This window comes from Rattus norvegicus, chromosome 18 (assembly GCF_021556685.1).
Source record: "Rattus norvegicus strain SHRSP/BbbUtx chromosome 18, alternate assembly SHRSP_T2T, whole genome shotgun sequence".
Taxonomy (NCBI): domain Eukaryota; kingdom Metazoa; phylum Chordata; class Mammalia; order Rodentia; family Muridae; genus Rattus; species Rattus norvegicus.
In genome coordinates this window covers 39853583-39873787 of record NC_141551.1, presented here as the reverse complement: position 1 = coordinate 39873787, position 20205 = coordinate 39853583, and the positions used below count along the sequence as shown (strand labels likewise).

Below are 20205 nucleotides of genomic sequence, written 5' to 3'. Positions count from 1 at the left end.
AGGATTAAATGTTCTAGAAATATCTGTTAAGTCCATTTGGTTCATGACTTCTCTTAGTCTGTCTATGTCTCTGTTTAATTTCTGTTTCCATTGATCAGAGTGAGGTGTTGAAATCTCCTACTATTATTGTGTGCGGTACAATGTGTGCTTTGAGCTTTAGTAAGGTTTCTTTTACGTATGTAGGTGCCCTTGTATTTGGAACATAGATATTTAGGATTAAGAGTTCATCCTGGTGGGTTTTTCCTTTGATGAATATGAAATGTCCTTTTTTGATGACTTTTGGTTGAAAATTGATTTTATTCGATATTAGAATGACTACTCCAGCATGCTTCTTTAGACCAATTGCTTGGAAAGTTGTTTTCCAGCCTTTCACTCTGAGGTAGTGTCTGTCTTTGTCTCTGAGGTGTGTTTCCTGTGAGCAGCAGAATGCAGGCTCCTCATTGCATATCCAATTTGTTAATCTATGTCTTTTTATTGGGGCATTGAGTCCACTGATGTTGAGAGATATTAAGGAATAGTGATTGCTATTTCCTGTTATATTTGTTTTGGATATGAGAGTATGTTTGTGTATTTTTTTTCTTTTTGTTTTGTTGCCAAGACGATTAGTTTCTTGCTTTTTCTAGGGTGTAGCTTGCTTTCTTATATTGGGCTTTACCATTTATTATCCTTTGTAAGGGTGGATTTCTAGACAGATACGGTGTAGATTTGGTTTTGCCATGGAATATCTTGGTTTCTCCATCTATGTTAATTGAGAGTTTTGCTGGATACAGTAACCTGGGATGATATTTGCATTCTCGTAGGGTGTGTATGACATCAGTCCAGGATCTTCTGGCTTTCACAGTCTCTGGTGAGAAGTTTGGTGTGATTCTGATAGATCTGCCTTTATACGTTACTTGACCTTTTTCCCTTACTGCTTTTAATATTCCTTCTTTGTTTTGTTCATTTGGTGTTTCGACCATTATGTGATGGGAGGAGGTTCTTTTCTGGTCCAATCTATGTGGAGTTCTGTAGGCTTCTTGCATATTTATGGGCATCTCTTTCTTTAGGTTAGGGAAGTTTTCTTCTATGACTCTGTTGAAGATATTTACTCATCCTTTGAGCTGGGAGTTTTCATTCTCTTCTGTACCTATCATCAATAGGTTTGGTCTATTCATTCAGTCTTGGATTTCCTGTATGTTTTGGACCAGTTCCTTTTTCTGTTTTACATTATCTTTGACAGTTGTGTTGATGATTTCCATGGAATCTTCTGCTCCTGAGATTCTCTCTTCTATCTCTTGTTTTCTGTTGGTGATGCTTGTTTCTACAGCTCCTTGTCTCTTCCTTTGGTTTTCTATATCCAGGGTTGTCTCCCTTTATGCTTTCTTTATTGCTTCTATTTCCATTTTTAATTCCTTCACCTGTTTGATTGTGTTTTCCTGGAATTCATTCAAGGGTTTTTGTGATTCTTTTCTATAGGCTTCTTCTTGTTTATTTATGTTTTCCTGCGCTTCTCTAAGGGAGGTCTTTATGTCTTTCTTGAAGTCCTCCAGTATCATGATCAAATGTGATTTTAAATCTAGATCTTGCTTTTCTGGTGTGTTTGGATATTCACTGTTTGCTTTGGTGGGAGAATTGGGCTCTGATGATGCCATGGTTTCTATTGCTTGGGTTCCTGCACTTGCCTCTCACCATCAGGTTGTCTTTAGTGTTACCTTGTTCTGCTATTTCTGACAGTGGCTAGACTGTCCAATAGTCCTGTGTGTCAGGAGTACCTTAGACCTATATTCCTGTTTTCTTTCAGCCAGTCATGGGAACACAGTGTTCTGCTTTCAGGTGTGTAGTCTTTCCTGTCTACTGGTCTTCAGCTGTTCCTGTGGGTTTGTGTCCTTTGTTCACCAGGCAGGTGGCTTGGAGCAGAAATGTTGGTCTTAACTGCGGTCCCGCTGTGGAACTTGCTCCTGGAGGACTGCTTTTGAGCTCTCAGTGAGGACGGCAACCAGTAGGGCCTGCACTGCCTTTTACTGCCCCCCCCACCCCCCGTGCACTGGGGTTCCAGATGGAGTTAGGTGTTTTCCTGTATATTCAGAAATGTGGGCAGATTGTAGTCTCTTTTGGATTCCCAGGTGTGTCTGCCCCTCTGAAGGTTTAGCTCTCCCTCCCATGGAATTTGGGTGCAGGGAGCTTTTGACTGGGCCCCTTCCAGTCTGAGTGGTGTCTGGAGTGCAGGGGACCTGCCGCTTGAGTGCCCCTGTCTTCTGGTTCCCAGAGGCCCAATACAGTTTCCTCTTGGGCCAGGGATGTTGGCAGTGGTGGGCAGTATTGGTGATCTTTTGACCGGGTCCCTTCAGGTCCGGGCAGTGTCTCGACAAAACATTCTTAATGCCACAAAAGGCAAGAACAGGGTTAGATACCCTCTGTTTGTATAGTTATGTATTATAAATGATAGATACAACATTTACTGTATCATTGGTACAATGCCTGCCTGTCTGACCTCTGCAGTAACCTCTACTGTGTATTTCATGAAAAATGACATGTGAATTTTAATGTATTTGTTTGCATGCCACAGGGTTGTTGCTCTGGGTTACATTTTTAGCCTATTTAATCAGTTTTTATTTTGAAATTAAAACACCCAAGTCACTTTTAGTTCTCTTCTTTTAAAAATAAATTAGATCATTCATTTATTTTTTAAATTTTTAAAACTTTTAATTGATTCTTTCTGAGTTTCACATCAGGCACCCAGGACCCACTCAACTTCCCTTTCTATACACACTTTGCACTTGTAAAATGATTCTCATCAAAGATGTTCCACCATCTTCTTTGAGATTCTGAATGTTCCAAGAAATGACAAATTAGCCCAATACTTAGTCACACATACAAGTCATACCTAGACATGCTTTATCTCTCAGAAAATAAATTGTTTATTTTCCTTTTCTTAGAATTGATGTCAGAAATATTGTAATTGTCAGATATGATAAAAAAATCATATAAACAACTCCTGTAACGAATCAACATTCATCAAGGATTATCTGAAAATTTGCAGTTTCTAAATAGTTTTCCATTTTCACCTTTGCCTTAGGATCATCTGTATAAGTCCTCTCCTTTCCTTAGAGATGCTTTAGCTCCATGGCCAGAGAATCTGTTATACTACATATTCAACAAATATGAACATCTGCTTTTCTTGAAATTTCTCACTCATATTTAGGAGAACCACTGTTCTAAAAAAGGCTAATGACATGAACATATCAAGCTAATAATATTGTTGGCTAGCTATGGAAGAAGGAAAAGAAAGAAGAGGAGGAGATGAAGAAGTTGGGGCAGGAGAAAGAAGTACAAAAACAAGAGAGAGAATGAGGAATAGGAAGAGGAGAAAAAGAAGCAAAGGAGGAGAAAGGGAAGAAGAGGAGGAGAAGAGGAAGAAGAGGAAGGAGAAAGAAGAAGAAGAAGAAGAAGAAGAAGAAGAAGAAGAAGAAGAAGAAGAAGAAGAAGAAGGAGAAGGAGAAGGAGAAGGAGAAGGAGAAGGAGAAGGAGAAGGAGAAGGAGAAGGAGAAGGAGAAGGAGAAGGAGAAGGAGAAGGAGAAGGAGAAGGAGAAGAAGGAGAAGAAGAAGAAGAAGAAGAAGAAGAAGAAGAAGAAGAAGAAGAAGAAGAAGAAGAAGAAGAAGAAAAAGAAGAATAGGAAGAGTAGGAGGAGAAGAGGAAGAGGAGGAGGAGGAAGAGGAGGAGAAGGAAGAGGAGGAAGAAAAGAGCAAAGAGGGGAAGCAGGGAGAGGAGGAAGAGGAAGAGAAGAAGAGCAACAGCAGCATCAAGAAGAACATCACTACTTCAAGCCTCGAAGTTTTGATTTCTACTCTTTGGTTATTTAATCCATGATCAACAGCCAATTTGAAATGAATATATAAAATCTTGAAGTCTCAAGCAGATCTTTTCCTGACATTGGATAAAATTATTTATGGGAGATTGTAAAGTGCAGAATCATATGAATCATCCATAAAATCAAAACTACTGAATCACTCCAGGAATCAAGGAGTATACTGATTGCTGGAGATGTGATAGTAAATAAAATGCTCATGCACAATCACATATTAATATAAAAGAACAAATCTTAAGTAAAGTAGACATGGGACCTGCCTCCCTAGATCTAGGATCTTAATTATATTTTGGCATAAGGGAGTCTAACTGATACAGCTGTCAAGGTCACTCATGCTCTTGAAGAATATTGGAGAATTAATTGGTTCATCAAAAAGGGCATGGACCAGGGCTGGAGAGATGGCTCAGTGGTTAAGAGCACCAACTGCTCTTCCAGAGGTCCTGAGTTTAAATCCCAGCAACCACATGGTGGCTCACAACCATCTGTAATAGGATCCGATGCTCTCTTCTAGTGTGTCTGAAGACAGCTACAGTGTACTCATATACAAAATAAATAAATAAATCTTAAAAAAAAAGAAGGGCATGGACCCAATCCTTTCTCAAGTTTTCCAATGACCTTTTTGGGTGAGTAGAAATAGTTTCCTGAGAAGTGTCTCAATAAAGACGCTTATTATAGGGAAGAAACTGGCTCAGTGAGGCTCACAGTAAGGAAACAAAATTCATGTTTACAATCCTGCTTTAGGGGTTGGGGATTTAGCTCAGAGGTAGAGCGCTTGCCTAGTGAGCACAAGGCCCTGGGTTCGGTCCCCAGCTCTGAAAAAAAAAAAAAAAAAGCAATCCTGCTTTACCTTAATTATCTGGCCACACTGTTTTTCTACTTTAATGTTTTAAACCAATAATATGCAATTTTATGAGATAGATTGATCTAAAAAGCTTGGTATAGTAATTAGAGAATATGGGCTGGAGGGATGGCTCAGCCATCAAAGGCTAGGCTCACAACCAAAACTTTAAGAAATTAGCGAATTCATAAGCAGCATACCCTCTTCCCATTCCAACTTCACAGAGTAGGCCCCATACAAACCTTTGAGCTTTTGCTTTTTTCTTTTTGTCATTAATGTCCACAGCCCCAGATTCTGTTGACTGTATATATCAGTTCGCTGGTGGGAGGCAGGGCTAAATGGGACAAAATGAAATTATTCAGTAAAAAGTGAGAACCGAGCACCCTTTGACCACTTTGTATACCAACTTGCTTCTACATTTCTTTCCCAATTTAATGCTTTAAATGATGATAAATGAGCACCATAGATCAGATATTCTTCTGAACTGTGGGATTAATGACCAAAGTTTAAAGGTCTTTTGTTTCCCTATTAGTCTAGATCCTGTAGTTTTATTTTATTTCTGTCTTCTGTGTTAGATGGTTCATTGAGTGGGTGTTAATCATGACCTTTCTGCTCACATCTGAAAACAAAATTTAGTAGCTGCTTGACAAGGGCTTTATATATGGGAATATTGCTACATGTGTATCAGAAAGGCCTTGTGACTGGTATCTGTCCATATTTCCTACTAGGTTTGTCAGAAATATCAGGAAATAACTTCTCAACACTTGAGTTTTGATCTTCCAGTGAAGAAGACCACAGTGGGGTAGAATGGGTAGCCACTCAGCTACGACTTTATGTAACACCTGTATCTGGTTTCTGGTTCTTTCCTCGTATTTTCCCAGTTAAGTTTATCAACTACATAAAATGCATTATTTTTTTTTTCGGAGCTGAGGACAGAACCCAGGGCCTTGCACTTGCTAGGCAAGTGCTCTACCACTGAGCTAAATCCCCAACACCTCATAAAATGCATTATTACCTAAAAAAAGCATATATAGTTTACTTCTGGATAAGGATAGGGGTAATGTTGAATGGGAGAACAAAACTGCTACTACGAGAGGCTTTTCAGCCAGTTCTCTTGCTTTTAGCTCTGCCCTTGATTTCATTACCGAAGATAGCTGGGTCTACCAATTCATGAGCATCCTTAGGAGAGTTTACACAAATATGGCTTTTCTTGTGGTTTTTCCATAATGGACCTAATGTCTAGCTCTCTTGATGCACAAAGACTTATTTCTAAAGTGTATATTGCTGTCTAACTCTCTATCTCTTGACCCCCAAAACCCATTTAGCACACATAGCTTCCAACGTAGTTTCAAAAAGTATTTTTGAAGATAAACTAGAGACACACAGAAATGTTCTGTCTTTTAAATATGCCCAGGTCCATGCTTATTCCATTATTCTAATAAAGTACATACATATGTATAAGGATAATAAAATATTATTCTATCTTTTTTTAATTAACTTGAGTATTTCTAATATACATTTCGAGTGTTATTCCCTTTCCCGGTTTCCGGGCAAACATCCCCCTCCCCCCTCACCTTCTTTATGGGTGTGCCCCTTTCCATCCTCCCCCCAATATCGCCCTCCCACCAACAATCTAGTTCACTGGGGGTTCAGTCTTAGCAGGACCCAGGGCTTCCCCTTCCACTGGTGCTCTTATTAGGATATTCATTGCTACCTATGAGGTCAGAGTCCAGGGTCAGTCTATGTATAGTCTTTAGGTAGTGGCTTAGTCCCTGGAAGCTCTGGTTGCTTGGCATTGTTGTACATATGGGGTCTCGAGCCCCTTCAAGCTCTTCCAGTTCTTTCTCTGATTCCTTCAACGGGGGTCCTATTCTCAGTTCAGTGGTTTGCTGCTGGCATTCGCCTCTGTGTTTGCTGTATTCTGGCTGTGTCTCTGAGAAGCGATCTACATCCGGCTCCTGTCGGTCTGCACTTCTTTGCTTCATCCATCTTGTCTAATTGGGTGGCTGTATATGTATGGGTCACATGTGGGGCAGGCTCTGAATGGGTGTTCCTTCAGTCTCTGTTTTAATCTTTGCCTCTCCCTTCCCTGCCAAGGGTATTCTATTTCCTCATTTAAAGAAGGAGTGAAGCATTCACATTTTGATCATCCGTCTTGAGTTTCATTTGTTCTAGGCATCTAGGGTAATTCAAGCAATTGGGCTAATAGCCACTTATCAATGAGTGCATACCATGTGTGTTTTTCTGTGATTGGGTTACCTCACTCAGGATGATATTTTCACTTCCAACCATTTGCCTACGAATTTCATAAAGTCATTGTTTTTGATAGCTGAGTAATATTCCATTGTGTAGATGTACCACAATTTCTGTATCCATTCTTCTGTTGAAGGGCATCTGGGTTCTTTCTAGCTTCTGGCTATTGTAAATATGGCTGCGATGAACATAGTGGAGCACAGGTCTTTTTTATATGTTGGGGCATCTTTTGGGTATATGCCCAAGAGAGGTATAGCTGGATCCTCAGGCAGTTCAATGTCCAATTTTCTGAGGAACCTCCAGACTGATTTCCAGAATGGTTGTACCAGTCTGCAATCCCACCAACAATGGAGGAGTGTTCCTCTTTCTCCGCATCCTCGCTAGCATCTGCTGTCACCTGAGTTTTTGATCTTAGCCATTCTCACTGGTGTGAGGTGAAATCTCAGGGTTGTTTTGATTTGCATTTCCCTTATGACTAAAGATGTTGAACATTTCTTTAGGTGTTTCTCAGCCATTAGGCATTCCTCAGCTGTGAATTCTTTGTTAAGCTCTGAATCCCATTTTTTAATAGGATTATTTGTCTCCCTGCGGTGTAAATTCTTGAGTTCTTTGTATATTTTGGATATAAGCCCTCTATCTATTGTAGGATTGGTAAAGATCTTTTCCCAATCTGTTGGTTGCCATTTTGTCCTGACCACAGTGTCCTTTGCCTTACAGAAGCTTTGCAGTTTTATGAAATCCCATTTGTCGATTCTTGATCTTAGAGCATAAGCCATTGGTGTTTTGTTCAGGAAATTTTTTCCAGTGCCCATGTGTTCGAGATGCTGCCCTAGTTTTTCTTCTATTTGTTTGAGTGTATCTGGTTTGATGTGGAGGTCCTTGATCCACTTGGACTTAAGCTTGGTACAGGGTGATATGCATGGATCGATCTGCATTCTTGTACATGTTGACCTCCAGTTGAACCAGCACCATTTGCTGAAAATGCTATCTTTTTTCCATTGGATGGTTTTGGCTCCTTTGTCAAAAATCAAGTGACCATAGGTGTGTGGGCTCATTTCTGGGTTTTCAATTATATTCCACTGGTCTATCTGTCTGTCTCTGTACCAATACCATGCAGTTTTTATTACTATTGCTCTGTAATACTGCTTGAGTTCAGTGATAGTGATTCCCCCAGAAATGTTTTATTTTTTAAGGTATTTTAGCTATCCTGGGTTTTTTGTTATTCCAGATGAATTTGCAAATTGTTCTGTCTAACTCTTTGGAGAAATGGATTGGTATTTCGATTGCATTGAATCTGTAGATCACTTTTGGTAAAATGGCCATTTTTACTATATTAATCCTGCCAATCCATAAGCATGGGAGATCTTTCCATCTTCTGAGGTCTTCTTCAATTTCTTTCTTCAGAGTCTTGAAGTTCTTATTGTACAAATCTTTTACTTGCTTGGTTAAAGTCACACCGAGGTACTTTATATTATTTGGGTCTGTTATGAAGGGTGTCATTTCCCTAATTTCATTCTCGGCTTGTTTCTCTTTTGTGTAGAGGAAGGCTACTGATTTATTTGAGTTAATTTTATGCCCAGCCACTTTGCTGAAGTTGTTTATCAGCTTTAATAGTTCTCTGGTGGAACTTTTGGGATCACTTAAATATACTATCATATCATCTGCAAATAGTGATATTTTGACTTCTTCTTTTCCCATGTGTATTTACTTGACCTCCTTTTGTTGTCTGATTGCTCTGGCTAGAACTTGAAGAACTATATTGAATAAGTAGGGAGAGAGTGGGCAGCCTTGTCTAGTCCCTGATTTTAGTGGGATTGATTCAAGTTTCTCTCCATTTAGTTTAATGTTAGCAACTGGTTTGCTGTATATGGCTTTTACTATGTTTAGGTATGGGCCTTGAATTCCTATTCTTTCCAAGACTTTTATCATGAAGGGGTGTTGAATTTTGTCAAATGCTTTCTCAGCATCTAATGAAATGATCATGTGGTTTTGTTCTTTCAGTTTGTTTATATAATGGATCACGTTGATGGTTTTCCATATATTAAACCATCCCTGCATGCCTGGGATGAAGCCTATTTGATCATGGTGGATGATTGTTTTGATGTGCTCTTGGATTCGGTTTGCCAGAATTTTATTGAGTATTTTTGCGTCGATATTCATAAGGGAAATTGGTCTGAAGTTCTCTTTCTTTGTTGGGTCTTTGTGTGGTTTCGGTATAAGAGTAATTGTGGCTTCATAGAAGGAATTCGGTAGTGCTCTATCTGTTTGAATTTTGTGGAATAGTTTGGATAATATTGGTATGAGGTCTTCTATGAAGGTCTGATAGAATTCTGCACTAAACTCATCTGGACCTGGGCTCTTTTTGGTTGGGAGACCTTTAGTGACTGCTTCTATTTCCTTAGGAGTTATGGGGTTGATTAACTGCTTTATCTGTTCCTGATTTAATTTAGGTACCTGGTATCTGTCTAGGAAATTGTCCATTTCCTGCAGATTTTCAAATTTTGTTGAATATAGGCTTTTATAGTAAGATCTGATGATTTTTTTGAATTTCCTCTGAATTTGTAGTTATGTCTCCCTTTTCATTTGTGATTTTGTTAATTTGGACACACTCTCTGTGTCCTCTCGTTAGTCTGGCTAAGGGTTTATCTATCTTGTTGATTTTCTTAAAGAAAAAACTTTTGGTTCTGTTGATTCTTTCTATGGTCCTTTTTGTTTCTACTTGGTTGATTTCAGCTCTGAATGATTATTTCCTGCCTTCTACTCCTCCTGGGTGTATTTGCTTTATTTTGTTCTAGAGCTTTTAGGTGTGCTGTCAAGCTGCTGACATATGCTCTTTCCTGTTTCTTTCTGCAGGCACTCAGAGCTATGAGTTTTCCTCTTAGCACAGCTTTCATTGTGTCCCATAAGTTTGGGTATGTTGTACCTTCATTTTCATTAAATTCTAAAAAGTCTTTAATTTCTTTCTTTATTTCTTCTTTGACCAGGTTATCATTGAGTAGAGCATTGTTCAATTTCCACGTATATGTGGGCATTCTTCCCTTATTCTTATTGAAGACCAGTTTTAGGCCGTGGTGGTCTGATAGCACGCATGGGATGATTTCTATCTTTCTGTATCTGTTGAGGCCCGTTTTTTGACCAATTATATCGTCAATTTTGGAGAAAGTATCATGAGGAGCTGAGAAGAAGGTATATCCTTTTGCTTTAGGATAGAATGTTCTATAATATCTCTTAAGTCCATTTGGCTCATGACTTCTCTTAGTCTGTCTACGTCTCTGTTTAATTTCTGTTTCCATGATCTGTCCATTGATGAGAGTGGGGTGTTGAAATCTCCTACTATTATTGTGTGAGGTGCAATGTGTACTTTGAGCTTTAGTAAGGTTTCTTTTACGTATGTAGGTGCCCTTGTATTTGGGGCATAGATATTTAGGATTGAGAGTTCATCTTGGTGGATTTTTCCTTTGATGAATATGAAGTGTCCTTCCTTATCTTTTTTGATGACTTTTAGTTGAAAATTGATTTTATTTGATATTAGAATGACTACTCCAGCTTGCTTCTTCTGACCATTTGCTTGGAAAGTTGTTTTCCAGCCTTTCACTCTGAGGTAGTGTCTGTGTTTGTCTCTGAGGTGTGTTTCCTGTAGGCAGCAGAATGCAGGGTCCTCGTTGTGCATCCAGTTTGTTAATCTATGTCTTTTTATTGGGGAGTTGAGGCCATTGATGTTGAGAGATATTAAGGAATAGTGATTATTGCTAAAAGCTACTGGTCCAAAACATACAGGAAATCCAGGACTCAATGAGAAGATCAAACCTAAGGATAATAGGTATAGAAGAGAGTGAAGATTCCCAGCTCAAAGGACCAGTAAATATCTTCAACAAAATCATAGAAGAAAACTTCCCTAACCTAAAAAAGAGATACCCATAGGCATACAAGAAGCCTACAGAACTCCAAATAGATTGGACCAGAAAAGAAACACCTCCCGTCACATAATAGTCAAAACACCAAACGCACAAAATAAAGAAAGAATATTAAAAGCAGTAAGGGAGAAAGGTCAAGTAACATATAAAGGCAGACCTTTCAGAATCACACCAGACTTTTCGCCAGAAACTATGAAAGCCAGAAGATCCTGGACAGATGTCATACAGACCCTAAGGGAACACAAATGCCAGCCCAGGTTACTCTATCCTGCAAAACTCTCAATTAACATCGATGGAGAAACCAAGATATTCCATGACAAAACCAAATTTACACAATATCTTTCTACAAATCCAGCACTACAAAGGATAATATTATTCTATCTCTTCCCATTTCTTTATTCTTAGCTCTGGCATTCTAGAAGGAGTGCTGCAAAGAATAGGGCAATTATGTCTGACATATAAAGGAAAAGTATTGGGAAAGGGGCTCTGTAGGAGAAACTATATGAAAATCAAGTTTTCAATCCTAGAAAGGGAGTATTATTTTAATTAAAGATGTTCCTTCCATAGGCTGCCTCACCACTTGGGTGATTCTGTCCTTCACTGTCCAGCTTATTTCCATGAGCTCCCATTTTGACTGCTGGTCTCAGAGTCTGCACTATTGGGCTGTGTTCAGGAAGTTTGTTTCTGTGACAATGACTTCAGGAGTATTCCTTATTTTCTCCTCTGTCAGCTTCAGTGTTTCAGATCTTAGGTTGAGATCTTTGGTTCACTTGGAGTTGAGTTTTGAGCAATGCAAGGAATAAGTATGTAGTTTCACAATTCTACATGTAGCTTTCTCATTTAACCAGAACCATTTGTTGAAGATGTTATCTTTTGTCTAAGTGTGTGTTATTGCTCTTTTGGTCAAAAGTCAGATGGCTGTAGAAGTTTGGGGTTTTGTATGGTGTTGATACATCATTTCCTTGACCAATGATTTTGTTTTTATGCCAGTACCATGCTGTTTGTATTATTATGACTCTAGTATAACTTGAAAACAGGGGTGGTGATACCTCCAGCAGTAGTTTTTTTATTGTTCAGTATTATTTTAGATAACCTTGATCTTTCGTGTTTCCGTGTGTTAACGATATTATTTTTTTAAGTTCTGTGAAGAATTTCACTGGGATTTTGATGAGGGATATGTTAATTGTAGATCGCTCTTAGTAGAATGACCACTTTTACAATATTAATCCTGTCAACCTATGAGTGTGGGAGGTCTTTCCACCTTCTCTTATTTTTCCTAGCTTCTATTTTCAGTATCTTGAAGTTTTCATTGTATAAGCCTTTCATGTCCTTGCTTACATTTATTCCATGATATTTTATAAATCATGTTTCAATAGGTGGCCCCATAGCCAAGAGTATACACATGGATAGCACAAGTTGGATGTGATGGAGACAGGGAGTGGGAGAAATGTGTGTATGGTGCAGCTGTGAGGATCAGAGATGGGTTAGGGGAGAAATCTGTTGATGACTAACTATACTGAACAAAATTCTCAAAGAACTAACAAAAATTTAAACAACTACAACAACAACAAATTCCTCCACTAACATCAAAGACCAAAGGTAAGAGTATCAAGTATGCAGGGACAAAGAGTGGAACAGAAACTGAAGGGAAGGCCATCCAGAGACTGCCCCCACCTGGGGGTCCATCTCACATACAGACACCAAGCCCTGTCACTATTGCTGATGCCAAGAATTGCTTGCTGACAGAAGCCTGATATAACTGTCTCCTGAGAGGCATTGCCAGAGATAGACTAATACAGATGTGGATGTGCACAGACAAACATTGAACTAAGCATGGGGACGCCAATAGGAAAGTTAGGACTAGAACTGTAGAAGCTGAGGGGGTCTCCAACTCCATAAGAAGAACAATAGTATCAACCAATCAGACCCTCCAAAGTGCCCAGGAACTAAACCACCAACCAAAGAGTACACAGGGAGGGACCCATGGCTTCAGCTGATTATGTAGCAGAGGACTGCCTTATCTGACATCACTGGGAGGGGAGTCCCAGTGAAGCTTGATAACCCAGGATAGGGAAATGCTATCCTGCTGAGGCAGGAGTGGGTGGGTGAGGACACACCCTCAGAGTGGCAGGGGGAGGTAGGAGGAGATAGGGGGCTTGTGGAGGGGAAACTGGGAAAGGGGATGACATTTGAAATGTAAATAAATAAAATATCCGATAAAAAAGAGTATCTAGCATATGTAAACTGTGGATTTTAAATTCCTAGGCCACTGTAATTATCCTTGAAAAAGAAAAGAACTCAGGCTGAACCCACAGAGTCTCTCAGTAGTATGCGAAATGGGGCTCATAAAAGAATTTCTCATGACAAACTAGGCAACAAGGATCCAGGCTGCAAATACTCTGTCCACATAGAAACCTTAGTTTGTTCTCCTCATGAGTTTTATCTAGCAAGTATAATACGTATGTAAGTGGTTGAGTTAGACACACCAGAGAGTGATGGGAAGATGAGAAGAGTCAGAGGACTAGAATGAAGCTGTGATATTGAGTCTTCCAAATGTGTCAGGGAAGCTACACACACAAAATCTCATCAACATGGCTGCTTAAACAAGACCCAAGCAATGACAACACCAGTTGGCAGACTTATGCAGATGGGGATGTTCTGACAACTGCCCCGCCTCAGATAAGGAGTTGCATGCAACTAATGACTGCTAAGAGAGAATTTGTCTTTCCCAGGGATGAACAGCCTAATTGGCTATCCAATACCACTGCTCAGCCCTAAAACAAACAACCCTAAATGGACTCTGTAAGCTATGTTTATATATGTATTCCTATATTTTTGTATGTGCACGACAATAATAATTAAAGAAAGAAGAGGCTATAAGTTGAGGGGAATATGTGAAGGGCTGGATGGAAGATTAAAAAAGGGAAATGATATAATATTTTAATTAAAATTGTCCTTCTAAAAATCCTTCCTTGAAACTTTAAGGATTTTTCCATTTACTTTTGGATTTTAATATTTTCTTTGTAACACTATTAAGTTTCAAAATATTAAGCATGCAGTCTCTAAGTACAAACATGTGGGAAAGTACACACATAGGTAAGATACTAAGGCAGAAAATGTGCTCACTGATGAGAGTCAAAGAACCAGCAGGAGAAGGAAACAAGGCAAAGGAAGGGAACAGGGCACACATGAGCAAAAAATAATACATATGCATAATAATCTCAATGAAATTATTGTGTTGTATACTTATTGAAAAATTAAAAGAATAGTTTCCCTTGCAATTACAGATTTTAATAATTCTATGTCTAATAATGAAGAATGAATAAACAGAGAGATGGCAAAAGACAGAGCTACTTTTTAAATCAAGATATAAAGCCTTCAAAACAGAGCTGAAAGATATATTTGTTAGACTATGTACTATAAATCAAGATAGCTAGACACAATTGTTTTTGCACTGTTAAATGATGACAGGAGCTAGGGCACTCCAAAGCAAGGTCAACAAAATGTCTGCAAGATGAGGCAGGACTTAATAACTGCCAATCTATAGTGCTGTGTTTACCAGTACCAGAAAGAATGGAGCCAGAAATGAATGAAGATCAGAATACTTATCTCTCAATGACCCCTACTAATCCTGTTCAAGTATGTGGGGTTTGGTGCATTTGGGGGTTACAGTTTTCAGAGAATGAGAGATCCCACAAGGAATCATGCTTTCGTTGAACAAAATAGAAACTGTATTTAGCTATACTTTCTTGCATGAGTTCCACAAGCCAAACAGCCTGGAAGCAAGCCTCCATACTGGTTAAATGACTGACTCTGGTGAGGAGGAAACCAGGTTACTGCCATACTGTGAAGACCCATATATGAAACCCAGGAACACACTGGTTCCTGCCTGAGGCACCACATTTGTCCAATAGAAGTAACCAGTAGAAATGGCAACAGATTAAAACAAGAGCATGGAAAGCCAGATCCTCCTAGGATGTAAGAATGGATGGACAAATATATATAAGGAAGAAGAGAGGAAGGGGAGGAGAGGAAGAGGAGGAGAAAGAGGAGTAAAAGGAGCAGGGAAGGAGAAGGAGGACAGAGGAAAAGGAGAAGGAAAAGAAGGAAGAGGAAGAAGGAAAGGGGGAAGGAGAGGAGAAGGAAGAAGGAAGAAGAAGAGGAAGATGAAGGAGGAGAAGAGGAAGGAGGAGGAGAAGAAGGAGAAGAAGGAAGGAGAAAATCAGGAGGAGGAGAAGATGGATGAAGAGGATGAAGAAGAAGGAGGAAGAAGAGAAGGAGGGAGAGAAGAATGCATTAAGTAACAGAAGCAACAGTTGGATACATTGGTTCTGGTGGGAGAGAAAGTCTGTGCTGATAAAAAAAATTGTGTTACCAGGTATACATTTGGCTGCTTCAACAGCTGTGCTGCAGGTCACTGACCTGATTCTTTGGCTGTCTTCTTTTTTAATTTTAATTTTTATTTTTCCACACTATAAGGGCATCTATAGCAGGTTTTTAGGTTTTAGGTGGGAATATGACCACTCAGGTACCAGCACTAATGAGTTAACAGAACTTACTGATTAACATATCCAGGGTTCAACTCCAAAAGGCAAATATATGATACCAAGAAGATATAAGAGGTCAGCTCTGCTGGAACCATTCCAATGTGCCCCATCTCCTCTCTACCCTTTTCTATCTTCTGTTTTGGAATCTTCCTGCGTATAGATCAGATCATGGGCCTTCAGTTTGGATAGTAGTTTGTATTTTGTATCTCAGTTGGGTCTGATTCAGAGCACCACTGGGTGAGTTAGAAGAAAACCAGAATAATTTAGGGTATTCATTTCCTTGCTCTTTGTCTCCCAATCAAAGATCATTTTATCTTTTTACCTTTGGCTCCTATAGTGGCCTCCTTATTATTTAAGAGCCAAGTATATTGGTACATATACTTTTGTTAAACCAGTATACTGAATTAACATCTTTACAAATCATCTTTGGATTAATTTCATTTGAATGCACTGTTTTCAGTGAAGACCCTGAGGAATATGGTTACATACTACAGTGAACGCTACTTTGTATTTAACTAAAAGATACAGTTTTGAGACTACAAGACAGCTGATCAAATAAAGGCAGATGCCACCAAGCCTGAGTACCTGAGTAGAGGCCTAGAATGCACCTGGTAGGAGAGAAAGGCCATCCTCAAGTTGTGCTCTGACAGCTAAACATGTACTGACATGCACACACACACACACACACACACACACACACACACACACAGGCATGCACACATGCACACACACATGCGTCCACATGCACACCACCACAACCACCACTACCATCCACAGAGACTTAATAAATAAATTTATTTGAAAATAGTTATTCTCTACATATAAAATAAAATAAAGTATTAATTGGAGTTTAGAGAAATATAAAATGAATTAATTAAATATGTAAAATCTCAAATAACATTCTCCTATAATAGTAATGCTTATTTTATCTACTACTATTTTTAAGTATCAATAAATACTGTAGGTACAGAGTGCAGACTAAGTCAATGTTAATGATGGTAATAAGGAAATAGGCAGACCCTCAACATTACGGAGAGGTCTCACTTAGGATAATGTCCAAAGAGAGCACTAATCATGGCAATCACTGTCATGGGTTGAACTCTGTATTATGTGTTAAAGTTCTAACCCCAGTTTCAATGATATTCTAATCTACTTATTAAGACCTTGTTTCAAAGTCATCATCACTATCATCAACATTATAATAACATTATTATTTATTATTATTAATGAGGACAAGAGATATGGCTCAGTTACAGGGCACTTACATATTATGTGTGAAACCCTAGGTTAAATACCCAATACCAAGGAAAGAGAAAAGAAAACTGCAGCATATATACAGAATGCTCACAGGAGTAACATAGCGACATTGCCAAAAGATACAAGAAGAAATCCACATTCAGATGGAGCACCTAAGGTTACTAGAAACCCACCTGGGTCTAAGGTGACCTTCCTCTCAGCTATACCTCCACAAAATCTGTATGTTGAAGTAACATAGCACCTAATATGATATCTGAACATAAAGTTTTAAAAGTACTGATTAAATGGAAATAGGATGTTAAACTAGTCCTTAACCCAATATAAAACAGGCATTTTTCCTGAAATCCCAGTGTGTCCTGGACACTATTGCAGTCCTGAAGATACAAGCGTGCTCACAACAGAAAATCATCTTAACCCCCCAACCTTGTGAAAGAGGAAAGAAAATTACACAGACAAGCATTGTTAATAATAAAATGGTGAAGTCCAAAAAGACTAAAGCTGGGAAGAAAGATATAAATGTCTATGTTGGAGGTATTTGACAATTTTTTATAAAGTGGTTAAGAAAGAAAGACCACGCTGAGCTAAAGAGCTCAATAAGGCAAAGAGAAGAGCCAACAGAGGCAGACTGTTTCCCAGAGATTATTGGAAGACCCAGGAAGGAGGTGGCAGGCATGGTGAAGGTAGCCAACAACAGACTGGTAGGGTTACTGTAATAGTTTCTGCTGTGATTATCTTGTTCTCCAAACCCTATTCACAATGTCCTTTATTTGTAACACCCACAGTAAATCCTAGAGAACAGATCAGGATTTTTGACACCTGAATATACTAGTAATAACAATATTTAAAAGTGCTCTCATTGACTGCAGCAAATTTCTGCTTTGTAAATGCCCAGGTCCTTTGTCCTGTGCCTTGTTAGAAGGAACTAATCTGTATTCAGGAGTTACTATTGACATGGGGGAGGAACTTGCTCCAGGAACAATCAGAAGACCTTTTTATTTTATTTCCGTGTTCAGAAACTTTGAAATCCCCTTGGATATTTTGATCACTAATCATTATTGGATACAAAAGTGTCTGTTTCTTCAGGCATCCTGATTGAACAAAGTGGTAGGGTTAGATGAGAGGTGTACCCATAAAAGGGGTCTTATGAGCAGAACAAGTGTGAGGCATTTGTGATGAACCAGTTATTGACAGTTGGACTGTTCAGTGCAAGAAACTGGAGAAAGAAAACAGCATCAAGAACCAGGAGGCTCTGTATGGATAATTCTGATTAGTCAACAACAACAACCACAACAACAACAATGTGTCAAGAGTAGGTAGTGCATAGGGAGTCCCCAGTGGCACAGTTTCTTTGAGAAAGGTGGGAACAAAGACTAGGAGAAATACCACCAAATGGTGTAAGTCTGTAGACATATCTAGAGGATCTGAGTCATAAGCTGACTCAGAATTAGGACTGAAGACAAGATAGACCTTTTAGTTTGATCTGTCAAAAAGCATTAAGAGGGGCTAGTAAGATGGCTCAGTGTTTAATGGTTAAGATGCTTGCTATACAAGTATGAAGAATTGAGTTCAGATCCCCAGCACTCACAGAAATGTCAGGTGGAGTTCTAATATTGGAAGGCAGAGACAGGACACCTAGAGCAAGCTGGTTATCATGACTTGCTGTATCAGTGATCTTTGGATTTGATTGCGAGATCCTGTCTCAATGAATAAGGTGAAAGAGCCATGCGAATGATACCCAACATCAACCTCAGGCCTTAATATACTTTTATTATTAATATACTTATGCATAGACACATGCACTCATTTACATGCAAATGCATGCACATGGATGCATACCCACATATTGCCTGCACACACATCCATATACACACATGCATGTCATGAAAACTATGGGAAAGTACCAAGACATGAGCCTTATCCAGTATCTTAACTCAGAGAAGAGAGTATACCAAAGATGTGCTGCTTGCTTCAAGTAAATGCAAACTTCCAAGCACAGATGGAAAAAAATGCAATGTGTTTTCAAAATCTGTCACCAATCATTTGGAAAATTACAGTGAATTAAAGATACAACAGATCTACAGACAAAGAAAATATCACATCAAAAAGAGTGGTGCCAGTCTTTGTTGATAAGAGTCTGCAATTCCAGCTTCTTGGTTTATTAGGCAGTTAAAGTTCAAGGACTACTAAAGATACAAAATAACTTCATAAACATCTTGGGCAATTTAGCAAGAGATATCTCAACTAGAAGGTAAAACAAGGCTAAGGATGTACTCAGCTGTACAGGACTTACCTGTCATGTGAGCAGTGCTGGCCCTATCTCCAGGGCCCTCTCCCCAAAAGGTCACATCTGATACAGATCTCTTGTCAAGTTGTTTCTGCTCTCCTTATAACTTGCCATTTGCATTTTCCTCTGACACAAATAACCTTGTCTAGAGTGGACCAATCCATCTTCCCCTCAAAGGTTTTACTCCTTGCAGAAAACGTGGTAACCCTGTGTCTGCAATATTTCACCACAAAGAATTTTATTTATGGGGTTTCCACTTTGTACTTTAAACTACACTCTGCCTTAGTTCTTCATGCCAACTTGTTGAATGTTGCTTACATCATTGCTTCTGGATTCAAACTACTCTCTTCCAATGACTCACAATTCAAGCACATGCTTCATGCCCACAAATGGAAGTTTTACCCCCACACTATTCAAAAATTGAAATGAAAATTCATTTTTCACTCATGCTAAAAGATACTGTGTACTATTAAGAATTACATGGTATAAAATTAAAAACCACATCGTCCAACTCTACATTTCCTTTGAACTTTTAAAAACCTAATCCTGGCATTACTTCAATGTGATTTGCAGGGTTGACATACACCATGTCTCCCCTATGCTGCTGACATTAAGGAGATTAAAAGTAATATTTCTGTAATGGCAAGTAATGTCCCACTGTCTCCTAGTACACTGTGAGAGCAAAATTGGAAAGCGCAGTAGCATCCTATCAAACGAAGGAGAGAAAGATGTCACCTGGAAGGACCCACTAGAACTTCAGCACAATGCTCTGGAAAGAATTAAAGGTAGATAAGAACAGACTCTCAGAAGAGTTATCTAGTATTTGGCCATGAGCGGCTAGAGAGAATCTAGTCACTGACTAGTGAGAACATCAGGCATTCATTGAGACAAAGGCCTCCACCATGCTTCAAACTCCAGCTTTGAAGACTGGAGGTGATTCTGAAGTCTCAGACTAAAATGAAAGAAGTCCAAAAATCCATGCCTCTGACTCATTCTTAAGAGACAGAAATAGGACTGTCAACTGAAAACCATTGTGGTACCCTCATCTTTCATACAGTCAACAAAAGAAATGTTGCCTGTGCTAGAGGCAGTGATCCGCTCTCTAGACGACCATTGTGGGAAGAGGATTCAATGGTTCGACTCCTGGATGTTCTCACAGGCAAAGGTGTCAACATTCCTCGGAATATCTTTTCAGCCTATCACATAAGATGGAGAGTACCAGATACTCAGAATGGAAGAGATTAGGTTAGATTTAGGTGCGCGCACG

General features: G+C 39.1%; 1 protein-coding gene across 4 annotated transcripts in view; it reads right to left on the bottom strand.

Annotated features, from left to right (window-relative positions):
• The window catches only part of Kcnn2 (potassium calcium-activated channel subfamily N member 2), a 440314-nt gene that overhangs the window by 370065 nt on the left and 50044 nt on the right, over positions 1 to 20205 (bottom strand). For 2 of the 4 annotated variants that reach the window (XM_087593292.1, XM_087593294.1), the window contains exon 2: positions 4926 to 5017. The exons of the other annotated variants lie outside the window; for them this stretch is intronic. The gene's annotated coding sequence lies outside the window, so the exon portion shown is untranslated. The remainder of the gene's footprint in view (positions 1 to 4925; positions 5018 to 20205) is intronic. 4 annotated transcript variants of the gene reach the window in all.